Raw genomic sequence first — 14,168 nt, forward strand, 5'->3', positions numbered from 1 at the left:
GTCATCGGTTTTAGCATTGTTACATTGGCAACCTGTGTTCTTTAGAATCAACTTTAAAACACTACTAATAGTGTATAAAGCCTTAAATAATCCACTTCTTTCTATTATTTTGGAGTGCCTGTCCCCAACCTTCCAAGTTATGACCTTATGTCTACTAATAGTGGTCTGCTTATTATTCCAAGACCAAAGCATATAAAATGTGGGGAGACGGCTGTTTTACTTTTATGCAGCAAAAATCAGGAATACTTTAGCATGCTGGATCAAATTAAAAACACTCCTAAAAACCAACTTCTTATGATTTGATCGTTTGTGGCTATATTTTACTTCAACACTTAATAAACAAGTTATCAATAGAATTATGATACTCTTCATATAATCTGTAATCATTATTAATCTCTGCTTAACTCAAAGTCCTGGACAGTCGTCTGTAAAGTTTGAATGAAAGCAGATACTCCAACTAGCAACATGACCCACTGTGTTGAATCCTCAAAAAAACAAAGCCTAAAAATAACTAAATAAGGAACTTCTTAAGTTCATTTTTGTTAGGTACAATGCCCAATGGGGACTGGGTGGTCTTTTGGCCTTGGAAGCCCTGCAGATTTTTTTTTTTTTTTCTTCAGCTGAACTTTTTTGATTCTGTCTTCACTGGCCACCTGACCTTATCTACAGACTCATCTTTAGAGACTTAAAAAACAATGTGTATACAGTATATATGGATTCTACTTCTCTAATAATTATGTATCTATCTCGTGTAAGTGTGCATTATTTTTCATCTAATTTTAATTTGTTTTATTTGCGTTTAACTATTTCTTTGACATCTTGTAAAGCACTTTAAGCTGTACCCTGTGCATGAAAATGTGCTGTAGAAATAAAAGTTGTTCTTATTGTAGTTTGTAGCTTTTTTTTGTTTTGTTTTTTTTTGCTTTGAAATTCAATTATACAGGGTGACCAGGCTGATACCCCAAGTCTTGATCGTTGCGATCTCCTTTCTGTTACAAACAGCATTTGAAGAACCAGGTCATGAGATGGCATGAATAGCAATAGAGTCAACTTGTAAAGTTATTTACGCTGTACATTTTAAAATTAGGGTTTAAGAGAAATTTTAACCCAACTTGTGTTTTTTAATATTTCCATTTGATAGGTAGATAAAGAAAGCTGTATAAGAGTTAACAATGACACATTTCCACAAAAGTATTATGAAAATATTGACACATTTATGTACTATAGTAAAACTAAACGCTTCTTTAGTTTTACTTTCTTTTGTAACTCTATTGAGCCATTATTATCATAAAGCACTTATAGTAAGTTTCATGTATGAAAATGTGCTATAAAAATAAATGCTGTTGCTGTTGAATGTAGAAGTTTGTCATAAACTGCCGAACAGCCTTGCAAGCAGTGTTTGAAGACAGTGATAAACTGTGCGTATTTTACATTGGCCCTCATTGAGTTTGCAGATCCTAACAAACACGACTAAAAGTCAGTAAAGCTAACTCATAAAACAAATGATTCGGACATTTTCATCTTAAAAATATAACTCTAATGCAAATTAGTGTTTCTCACATCAAGGTTTTTGCTAGCCAACCTAAAAAGGATGATAATGTAATAACCTATAGGAAATGAAAAAGAGAAAAATCAGCACATGAAATGAATATGAAAACAAAGACCTTTGCCTCAACTTCTGTGAAACTGGGGCTAGCTGGTAGGCATCATGCAAGTGCCTGACTTGACTTAAAAATGTGCTTTTTTATTTGCTCCTTGTTTAAGTAGCTGCTCTCTCACCAGGGCAATATAATGACATTAAAAAGCCTTCACAATGAACAAGCAGGAATATAACAAAGTCCAACCCCTTAATTACCAAAGTACAACTAGCTACTTCACACATCTCAAAACACATGCGAATGTTAGGAGCCTTTGATCCAACTTCAGAAGGCATAAGGCGTAACACTGAATCCTCCCTGGGATGACCTAAAAACAAAAACCTCTTTGGACCTTTTTCTGCTCACTTTAAATTAACACTCATCTATCCAAAAAATAAAAAAGTAAATAATAGCATATAAAATAGGATATACAGTTAAAAAAACATTCTCCAAAATCTCAAAAAAGCTGTGATTTATTGGGATCCATAATGCTCAATCATAATTCATTCATAAGTTTTTTTTGGCTTTCAAGGAAGGATTAGAAAGCCTGGATGGTTTGCCACTCTCAGAAAATAAAATTACTTGGCAGAATACTGTGGGAAGGCGAGACGTGGGTGTTTTGTGAAGCTATGACGGCTTTGCAGCTGCTTGGTATGCCAAGGCCTCGGCAGTGAGGTAGTTGGACTCATTTATCTATGAACATTTTGAAGTCGATAATTGTGAAATACACAATATAACCATTTACGGATTCTCCTCAAAAAGTTACATTTATTCGAGTGCGTGGAAGAGTAGCAGTGGAGACAGTGCAAATTTATCAATGGACTGGTGTGCATAAATCTCTGTTCTCATTCAGATTTTTGGTATGTGCTAGCTAACAGCCAGGCTCTTGATAATTCAGCAGTACCCATATATGTTACAGGAATATCATTCACACTAAATTCAAATTTATATGCACAGCACATTCAACAATTAATGGTTATATGTTTGATCGATCCTCTGTCCACTGTCAGGCCGAAACATGAATTCTGTGGCAAGTGATATACTGCTCTGTATTTTGCATACTATTAATTGTGGTAGTATGTGTTTAGAGAGCGTTCATTTCTATGGCATAAAAATATAAATAACTAGCTGTGTAAGCCGATGCGATAAAAAGCCAAGGCTCCTAGAAACCATGGATTCTTGCACTTCAATCAATCAATCACATCGGTTGTGCATCAGCGGTTAAGCAAGGTTCTCTTTCCTCTGCGATTTTATTTTGCCGACTTGCTTATCTCCATTGTCTATCAGCAGCTGAGTGAGTTTCTCTCTCCTCTGAGGTTTCATTTTACCGATGTGTTTGCCTCGCTTGTGTAGTAGCGGCTAAGCGAGTTTCTCTTTTGTCGGCGGTTTCACATTGTCGACAGAGTCACTTTCTTTGAGCGTCATGTTGTAACCTTGCACTTTCAGGCCCGACAGACAGACACACACACTTCCACGCGTAGACGTTTATATTTAAGATATTCTCCCTAACCTGTTATGGAGTCAAACTGCGATGACTGACAAACAAAGAGACGTAAAAAAGAGGAGGAAACAAAACAGAAAAGCTTATGTTGTGAAAGGATGGTGGCAATAGTTTAATATATCGAAATGAAAAGAAATAGTGAGGCACAAGGATGTGGTCATTTTTGGGGTGTCGACAGAGGTGAGATGATATGATGGGGATATATCTAGCAGTGCAATCGTTTTATGCTAATTGCAGTTTCAGTGGTCATATAACTCATCATGTGGCATACATTGAATGCAAATCTACAACAGAAGTGAAAAGATCTTGCATGAAGTTTAACACGCCTTGGTGAGGACAAATTTCTTTTCTTAAAACTACTTTAAAGTGATTTGATAAATTTCATTCTACTGATAATATGAAGGAAGTGTTTCTTAGAGCACTGACAACTGTAAGAACACCAGAAAACATCAAAAAGGTGAGACAAGCTGAAGAGCAGACTTTGACATTTAGCACAGCAACAATTTTTAGGATGTTACATTTCAGACTGGAATGTTTGCCAAATTCTTCATCAGGATTTATCTGTATAAAATAAAATAGTGCATAATTCCTTTCAAGAATAATTTTATTACATGACTTAACATTCGTACTCGTACATTAAAACTGGGATTTGTTGAATAATCTGAAAACTCATTTAGATGCATTTAGAAGAACTGTTAATGTTGGAGCTCGTGAAAAACTATCATTTTAGAAAAGATAAATAAACAGCATTAATTCATTTTTTTTACTTCTTTAGTTATTATTTAGTGCCATAAGTCAAGTGATTAAGATAAGTGGCCATTAATACTGTCCTTTCAAAATTCATCATATCCTCGTGTTGAACTCATCATAAAAAAAAAATGTATTTCTCTCAGTCTAAATAAACCTTATAATAAGCATTTCAATTGATTCTTGATATTTGTCAAGAAATCTGCTCCCTATTTTGAATAATTATTGTTTTATTAACAGCTAGCCACATTACCCGTCAAAGAGAGGTAATAGAATAAATTTAGAAATATTTGATATCTCCTGCCCTATGTGTCCTGTCAGGTCCTTTCCGCTCTTGACTGGTGCTCCCTCTAGTGAGTACATTCTAGGAAGGCCTGACTCTCAGATTTTGTCATTTTGAGCTGCCTTACTCACCTCCTGTTCACATTTATACTTCCCATCTTTGAATGACACCCTTAGCGTTCCTCCTACATCTTTACTTCACCTTGTGTGTCATACTTACACTTCTTCTTTTCATCATGTTACAAAAGTGAAGCTGACCAGTCAGATTGCTCTGATGGGCTGGACACACAGACCTTAGGGCTTTATTATTTAGTAGACTAGAGGGCTTCGCCCTCTGCTCGCTTCACTCGCCAACCCTCATGTTTGGTTTTCCAGATACACACTTTTAAGATTTCTTTTTCTTTGAATTTCTGCTATTTCATTAGTTTCACTTTTATTTCAGAACTTCTTTAAAATCAATATTTGGAATCTTTCGAGCCCCAACATGCTGAATCTTTTAAATTTGGTCAATGAGACATGTGTTTAATGACTTTGTACCATTATTTAGGATACGTTTCTCTGTTTGGAATTCTAGCACAAACAAAACGATCTACATCATCAGCAGCTAATAATTTTTTTTTTGCAAAGTAACCAAGAAATGCATGTGAGGTAAACCCCGTTTTTGAAATTCTCTGACTTAAACTTCAAAGCCTTACAATATTTACATACTTCAGACATATCACCTTTGTCCATATATTCAATCTTTATTTGCCTTTTCGTTATTTCTCAGAGTAATAATTTCTCTTTGTTTGCGCTAATACAATGTTTACTTTCTTTGTTTTGACACTTTCATTTTTTTCTGCTTTCATATTCTGTATCTTTCTCTGCATGTGTTTCGCGTCTACGTTTTTTTTTTTTGAGTCTTTTGAATATCACTGTTTTCATTATCTATAACCTGCTCTGTATGTGTTTGGCCCACTTGTTTTTTAACCTCTTTATGACGTTTTACTTTGTTTTGTACTCTTTGTCTTTTATTTCTGACCTCTCTTTGTCCTGCTATTTTTTCAATTACACCTGGTCCGTGATGATTATTTTCCCTTTTTTCGAGTAATAATGTCCTTTTATTTGTGCTAATGCGATCTTTACTATCTTTTTTGGATACTGTAGCAACCTCAGTGTCCGGCTTGAAAAGAGAAGAAGTAAAAAAAAACCAAAACTGACATACGTAGTAAAGTCTCACAAAAGTTTTACTTGAACAATCAAGAAAAAGAACGCCGACTTCGTAACCCCAAACACAACCTTCTAGCACCCTCTCCAACCCCTCCTCCCATCCCGGGAAAGCCAACCCCGCATCAATCAATACCCTACTGTCAGTCTTTCATGCTGTACTCTGCCCTCCCTCAATCGAACCTAACAGTCAGTCAAAAATAAGTGAGCTGGGACGCTACAATACTTTTGAATTTTACTGTTTTCATATTCTTTACCTTTCTCTGCATGTATATCACGCCATCATTTTTTTGGAGCCTTTCGAATTCCACTGCTTTCATAATCTCTAACCTGCTCTGCACGTGTATAGCGCCGTTTTTGAACTTCTTTATGAAGTTCTACTTTGTCTTTTACTCTGTCTTTTAATTCTGAGCCCGATTGGATGTGCTTTTTTTTCAATTCCGCTTGTTCCGGGCTAATTATTACTTTCCTTATTTTCTGAATTTGCACCTAGACTATTCTTTTTTGCATTTTTTTCTCTCCAACGCTTTTGAGTCTCTTTTCTCCACACTGCTCTTTCTTCTTTGCTTAGTCGTCGACTTTTTATCTATAACTTATTGTCCTTATACACCTTATATGCGCTGAAAACCCTGGATCTGTATGTGCTCAAAACCTTGACATGACTAAGTATTTTGCTGCCCGTGGTCTTATTTGATATTGGTTGTGAGTAGGGCATGTCTTGCAAGAATCTTGTATTCTGCATTCCCGCGAGACAGTCCTGGGTCAATCTCTTGGCACAAAGTCTCATGTCTAAGGTCCCCCTGAGACGCTCTGTGGCCAATCTCTTTCTTCTCAAAGGTCTTTTAAGTGTCTTCCGTGATCTTCACGTGAAGATCACGTCTCGTCTACCTAGTCTTTCTCTCCCAGGATTTTTTTTATACTAAAGAGATATGCTTGCTCTCCATATTTCTCTTTTAGTAATATTTGTATGAGAAACATGATTGAGTAGAATCAAAAAAAGTTTATTTTTTGTATATGGCTACTGCTTTTTGTCTATGTGTAGCTCTGCTGTCATTACAGTAATAATCCTCTTCTTTATATTGATTTTCTTATTTGGGGGTTCAGATTAAACACTTTAAGTACACCAGAGATATACTCTTCAGTAGTAGCACCATGTAAATTGTCAGCATTTCCTGCTATATAATACATCACTGTATGTGACTTCTTCTTCTTCTTAATCTTCATCTTGTCCCACTTGTGTGTGAGTGTGATGTGCTTACTCCACCTTCCCCAAACAGCTCTGCCCAGCACCTTCTCGCCACTCAAGCCATTTTCCTTCAGATCATTTTTTACTTACCTTGGCAGTGACATTCATGTCTCTGGTGACTCTTCCTATGAAGTCAGTAGATGGATTGGGAGAGCATGTGGGGTCATGAGGTCGCTGAAAAGGGGTGTTGCTATATGGTTGCAAGACAAGGACGGTATCTAGTGACCTGAGACAAAAACTGGACTCCTTTGTGTCTCTCCGGAAAATCCTTGGGTATCGTTGGTTTGACTTTGTGTCGATTGAGTGGTTGCTCATGGAGTCCTGAATGAGGTGATTCAGTTCGTAAGATCCTCATTGTTGGGGACATGAGTGGCTGGACCAGGTCAATGGGTCGCCCACGTAACACCTGGATGCAGCAGATAGAGGGTCATTTCCGGAGGGTGGGACTGGACCACATGTCTGCCTGGGGGGTCGCCAACCGGGATCCTGAGTTGTTTTATCATGTAGTGGGTGCGGCAACACACTGTACCAGTGCATGCTCCCCAACTTGACTTGACTTGACTGTTTTATTTTATCCATCCTCCTCCGCTTTGGCCTCCCTTGCTTCTTACCCTGTACTTTCATCCCCTCAGTCTTTTCCCCACATATTCATACAAATATAAATTTACTATATGAGAGTCCACGTTTACATGTTTTGCTATGAGGAAGTCACAAATCTAATGATATGTATTTTCCATATTTAAATCCAGAGTAAATAAAAAGTATAACAATGTAATGTTTTGTCTGATACAAAAATTAAAAATCTGGGACCTGTATGTGTGGGGAGCCTTTCCATTATGACTTCCTTAAAAGCAAAGCAGTGTCAATATGGGTATACCATTTAATGTGATGTGTTAAAAACAGTTGTAGACAGTAGACATTGGCCTTGAAAGTGAGCTTACCAATCTAGAAGTAAGAACTTCACAAACTGTATAGATAATTTTAATTGATCTTGTGACGAGCATCCCATCTGTTACTTAAAATCTCATTCTATGCATCTGCAACTGCCTTTATTACATTTAAGTGGTGCCTGAAACACTGATGCATCTGCCAGCTCACTGAAATAAATGCCTGAGCAAGTAAACCTGTCTGAAAGAATTATGCTTTTTTTTTCCCTCTGACTAAAAGGTTTTAATTTGCGTATTAAAAAGCTTATAAGAGCAGAGTGCTATGGGGAAACTGTCTTGAAAACTGCTTGGTAAATGTTTTTGAAGTAATTTTTCTACTCATGACAAAAACATATCACTTTACCCTTCTCTTAGCAGTTGCTAAATCCACAAGCAATTATGTAAGTTCTTCTGCTAGACAAGTTTTCAAGTGAAGCTCAAAGGAGAGTGAGGGTTTCCTTTAATAACCAAATGGTATAATATTCTGGTCAACAATACAAGCAGAGTCTGGATTTTTCAAAATAGTCACATAAACATCAAAAACAGCAGTATGCCTAGATGATACTACTTTGTTATTGCAAATGAAGTATGGTCCTGACCTTTACCCTTAAGATAAACCAAGGCAAATAAATAAGGTTTGTATTACTATTATGACTTTGCAGGGGGTCATTAGAAATTGGAATTCCAAGATAAAATTACTGGCAATTTGGTAACATAAATAAATAAGTAAATAAATGGATGTGTCATGAGGCAACACAAAACAGGTGAAGGACAGGGTGAAGCACAGGATGGCAGACCCATCAATAATTGTCTGGAAAGCAGTTTTGTGTCTATGATGTTTTCCTGTAGTCTATAATTCACTCAGCATTTTTTCATTTGTTTATACAGTAATAGAAGTTTCTAGGAGTGACTTAAAGAATTCTGAAATGACACTTTTTATCTTTAACATCAACATTGATTTTTTATTTATTTATCTATTTTTTCTTATAGTGTAACCAATTAGTAAATGACTAAAAGTCACAACATACAATTCTGAAACCCAGATAATCGAATTTAGGGTCAAAGAGGGTCAAAGCCTATCCCAGTCGTACTAGGCGCAATACAGGAAACAGCCCTGGACAAGGTGCCAGGCTATGACATGGCCTGCTTACTATAGATACACACCCACACGTGGCCATTTTACAATCCACAATTGGTCTTAATCTGCACATCTTTGGAAACATCAGAAGAAAACCCCTAAGGCTCAGGGAGAATGTGCAAACTGCACACAAACAACATCCAAATGTTCAGTCAAATTAAGGCTCATAGTCACATTATATCTCTTCTATAAAAACTCAAATTCAAATGATGGCCTGTTAAGTATTGTATTTACTTTATCATTCTTGTCCTAACTTACAAAGCTCTCCATGATCTAGGTGTTACTTATTTAGACATCGTGACAGGGGCTTGGCGTCCTTACCTAGCCGGGACACCCCTGCACACTATATTCAGGGGAACAGCCATGGACATTGCAATACCTCCCCCTGAATGTTAGTTGGCCACCTCCCTGGGGTGGAATAGTGTCTCAGGTTCCCACAGGGCATCCTGGGAATTGGAGTTGGGTGCAGCCCTGTTGGGTCCTGCAGGTACCGCCAAGGGGCACTGTATTTGGGACTCCTGAGCCCGAGTGGGCAACCAGTTTGTCACACAGAAGTGCAGCCGAAAATCAGGGATCAAGCACCTGGAGTACTTCCGGGTGAACTATAAAGGGAGCCAACAACCACCACTCAGGGGCCAGAGTTGGGTGGAAGGAGGACAAAGCTTGGTGTGGAGTGGTGGAGTAAGAAGAAGAGGAGAAATTAGTGTTTATTGTGTGCTTGGGACTGTGTTGGGCTAGTGGGACATGGGGAAGACATGTCTCACAACTGAAGAAAATAAAAATGTATTTAATTTTACACGTGCCTCCTGTGTCTAATCTGTGTCAGGTCGGGCACTATATATCGTCTTTCTTACACTGGCGTAGTTGGCAGGATTCCAGTTTGTCAGTTTGGACCGGGACCTGTTTAAAAAATTTTGTGTAAGGACCTGGCACCACAGCGCGAGGCACGGGAGCAGCAAAGTTGCGCAGAAGGTACAACCCCACGAGAGCACACTGAAGCACGCTGCCGAGACAAAGCATAAAGTTCGCGACACTCCAGAGGTACACTGCACCAGCCATGGGGAAAAAGAAATCCAGGAACGCTCCCAAAGCAGCGGGAGCCAACTCACAAGCCGTCAGTAAGGAAGCCCAGGGTGGCGGGTTGCAACATGAGGCCATCCAGAATACTACAAATCCAGGAGGCGGGATCCGTCAGGAGGTAGGTGTCAAACCTGGGGATGATTTGCCTTGGGGATATTCTGCCTTTTCATATGCCTGCCTCCTAGATGGCGAGTCGTCGGATCCTCGCTGTTGGCCTAAGCACGTCAACCCGTGGGACAAGGGAGAGGCGAGCGACTGCAAGAGCATTCCTGATGTTGACATGGGCCCACTGCTTGCCGAGAGACAAAGGCTGGAAGACGAGCGCCTGGAGCCTCTCCCCAATGACATCATGTCTATAGAGGAGGGGGCAGTGGAGAGCCAGGAAAACCTCACCGAGTCAGGTATGGGGGTGGAAGAGATGTGTTGACTCCCCGCTGGAAAAAACTCACCGGTGGAGATGAAAAATCTCCGTCCCACACCTGAGGAACACCCAAAGAGGCTGTTGGGAAGAATGCAGGGCTTGGGTGGCTCGCGATCGGTGAGGAAGGACAAGGGGAGCCCGAGTCCTCCGCTGATTGGAGAAAACAATTTATTTTGGGTTGCAGGGGATGTGGAAGGAATTTTTCTACCTCTGCAGTCCTTTTTTCAAATTTTCCAGGCCTTACAAGAAGCAAAGGAAGGGCTGGAGAAGAAGCTCGGCGAGGCGGGGCTGATTCTTCAAGTCTAATTAATGCGACGGTACAGGTAAGTGAGGCCTGTGCCGGAGATGAAAGAAGGAGGCGGGGTGCAGCGGCAGCAGTGATCAATACTACTTGCCAGGCAACACTGTCATCTACAAAAGACACAGCCGCGATGACTGACAACATGGCAGAGAAGCGTGCAGGGAGGCAGGTAAGTGACATCAGTTGCCAAACCGCCCTTCTACAACTGTCAGCGTCAGTCTCAAGGACGTCTAAAGGGGTACAGATGGAGCGGGGTCCCTGTTCTTTCCATAAGGGGACCCAGACCATCGGTGTACCCCAGAGAAGGAGGAGAACCCGGGAAAAGGTGGGGACTCCTAACAGTGCACAGCGCAGCCCTGTCTGCACAAAGGCAGTAGAGGGCTGCGCTGCGAAGGGGAGGAGATGGCGCGATCGCTCAAATGAGCAAATGTGAAGGTGGGAATTCCCATCCTATTTTCACTCCCGCAGGGTTTGGAGTACAGGGGACCGATGCTGCTATGAATGTGGCCACTGTGGACATGGATGGAGGGGTTGTCCCTGGAGGATGTCAAAAAGATGTGGACGTCACAACAACTCCTCCCAAGTTTCCAGTTTTTTTCTCCACAGGTCATGTCCATGAATTGGATGACGTTGGAGATGATCAGCCCTCGCGGGACGTGTCGCTGATCCGGACGGCGCTCAGCGAAGAGTGGGGCAATGTGACAGGGGCTTGGCGGCCTTACCTAGCCAGGACGCCCCTGCACACTATATTCAGGGGGATCAGCCATGGACATTGCAATTCCTCCCCCTGAACGCTAGTTGGCCCCAGCCACCTCCCTGGGGTGGAACAGTGTCTCGGGTTTCCGCAGGGCATCCTGGGAATTGGAGAAACACTACTTTTCCCTGATGGCAACACGAATTAGACAATCTACAAGTCTCTGACTTAAAGTTTAAATCTGAACAATATATTCCATCTCTTTTTGCTGTTCTGATATTTCACCAAGTAATAATTTCCGTTTTTTTGCACTAATGCGATCTTTACTATCATTATCTCTAACCTGTTCTGCATGTGTACTGCGCCAACGTTTTTGAATTCTTTACGACATTCTACTTTGTCATCTATTCTCTGTCTTTTATTTCCGGCCCCAGGCGAAAATCTCTTGGTACAATGTCTCATCTCGCGGGACGTGAAAGTGTCTCTCTGAGAAAGTCACATCTCTTCTCCTTCCAAGAATTTTTTTTACAATAGAGAGATGTGTATATTGTAGTATTATTGTATTTTTTAATATCTACCTAATTGTACTGTTTTATGGTTTTATCTTGTAATGTGTTCTTGAGTGTCAAGAAGGGCTCATTTAAATAAAATGTGTTCTTCTTCCTCATCTTCTCAGAGCCTTTCAAAATAAAAGAAAACTCATATATTTAAGTATAGTAAATCAGATACCAGACAAACCCTAGCAGGGTTGGGTATTTCTAATACTTTGACACTTGCTGGACTTATTGTGGTATACTTATGAACTTGAAGAGAAACAAAAAAAGACTAAATAAAGTTTACGTTTGGCTCATAGGATAAAACTGGTCAAATGTAAGTATACAGTTTGGTAAAATAGATGCATGAAATATAAAGTACCACTTTTAGAAGAACTGGAAACTATTTCACTATAAAAAGTTCATGCATATACTGTACATTATTTTGTAAGTGTGTCTTCCATATAAGATAAAGTTTAAGTGGCATAGTTTAGAGTTGATGGGGACTGGCTCTGTATCACACAGTGATCCACATTTTTGCAAAACAAAACCACACTGTGCAGGTCAACAAGGGAGAAAGGAGCAACTCTCAAAAAATAGGCTATTTGGGAGGACTTGGAGCAGAGATTTTTTTTTCCCACATCTTGCCCTGAGTTGCTTATTTTATTTGATTCAGTTGTATAGAATAAAAGACAGTTTGCATCAGTGCACATTCACAAAATTAAGAAGAGAAAATCAAATCCATTATGAAAATCAAAAGAATTTAGAAGTACCACATCTGTGGCTGTTAGGGCATCGAGTTGGGCACCACAGACATTTTCCATTGCCGGATTTACCATGGACCATATGGTGCAAAACTGCAAATGACACAACTTGAACCAGGTTCCACAAAAAAGGGATCCCACAATAATTGAAAAAAATTACATACATACATTTACAATAATAAAAATAATAATAAAATAGTAATAGTAGAGGTTAATGATATATATTAATCTTGGAAATACAACAAAATTATAATCTACCATATAGTTTACCAAGGCTCATGTGATCGTTCTTGTCTTGTTCATGTCAGCTGTCAGATATGTTATAATTTTCGAAAAATAAAGACTTATTTTATGGTTTATTATTGTTGATATTTTGAATTAGATATATATGGGGGCACCAAAATATTTTAAGAGTTGAGGTCCTTTAAAGGTCTTAATCCAGCCCTGGCTATTATCTTCCATATGCTTTCCTATAGCCAAAAATTTTTTTTTTTATTTTTCAGCTTTTAATTAAATTTGGAGTGGCAAATTGCAAATTACATTTACTGTAACAATGATGCAAAAGTACCTTACACAAGACATTGAAAGTCTGTATCAGAGAACTGCCTAACAACTGCATGGAGTTTGTGTATCCTCCCTGTGCTGGTGTGAGGTTTTCCCTCATATCCTAAAGATTCGCAGTATACGTCAGACTAGTTTGTGTTTGTAAATTATCACATTTATTCCCAGCTTTTACTTGGTGTTTTCTGAATTGTTAATCATTTCTTGAAGCTTTAGACTTGAATTAAGGTTTGAAAATGGAAGGACATTACAAGTAAAATGGCTTTTCTGTTTTATACAAATCAGTGTTACATTTGCAGAAGAATCTAAATTGGATGGATTCCCATACACTACATTGGGCTGAATAACTACTAAAAGTATTTCTAACTAACCCCACCCAACATCACTTCTCCTTTTTAACCACTTTATTTTTTGCATACGTTTCTTTTTTGTATAGCTTCATTAGAACTCTGACAAGTATTAAACATTTTTAGATTAAAGCACAGTTACAGCAAAGTATTAACATTTATAGTGCTGTGAAACAAGTGTGTGCTCCTTCCATATCTACTCTGCTATTGCAGATTTGATACACTCTTATCTTCATCAAAAATGTAATATTAGATAAATGGAACATGAGTTAACAAACTACCTTTTTTTCTCACTTACACACTTACACCTTCTATTGAATGAATAAAGCTATCTAACACTAACTGGTAGTGTGCGAGCAATAATTAGAGTCAGTTGACTGTACAAAGCCAGTCCTACTCAGTGTAAACTTCACTTATTTTGACCCTTATCATCAGGGTCAAATTACCAGTACAAATATTCAAAAAGCACATAGTGACACAATCAAAGGAAATTCCTGAAGAGATCAGAAAAATGTGTTGCTATCTATTAGCCTAAAAGAGGGTACATAGCAATTTCTACATTTCTGGAACTCTACCAAGCCACGTTGAGAGCCATTATCTCCAAATGGAAAAAAAAAAAACTTGGAATAGTAGTCAATCTTCCCACATGTTTCTGTCTTGCTAAAAAGACTTCAAGGATGCACCATAATATCACCTAAAAAGTCTTATGAGTTTCCAAAAATTAAAAGAGGTGTTGCTGAGGCCAGCAGGTGGTCTGAGTGGGAATCCCAATGCCCCAACCCTG

This window comes from Polypterus senegalus, chromosome 4, assembly GCF_016835505.1.
Source record: "Polypterus senegalus isolate Bchr_013 chromosome 4, ASM1683550v1, whole genome shotgun sequence".
In the NCBI taxonomy this organism is placed as follows: Eukaryota; Metazoa; Chordata; class Cladistia; order Polypteriformes; family Polypteridae; genus Polypterus; species Polypterus senegalus.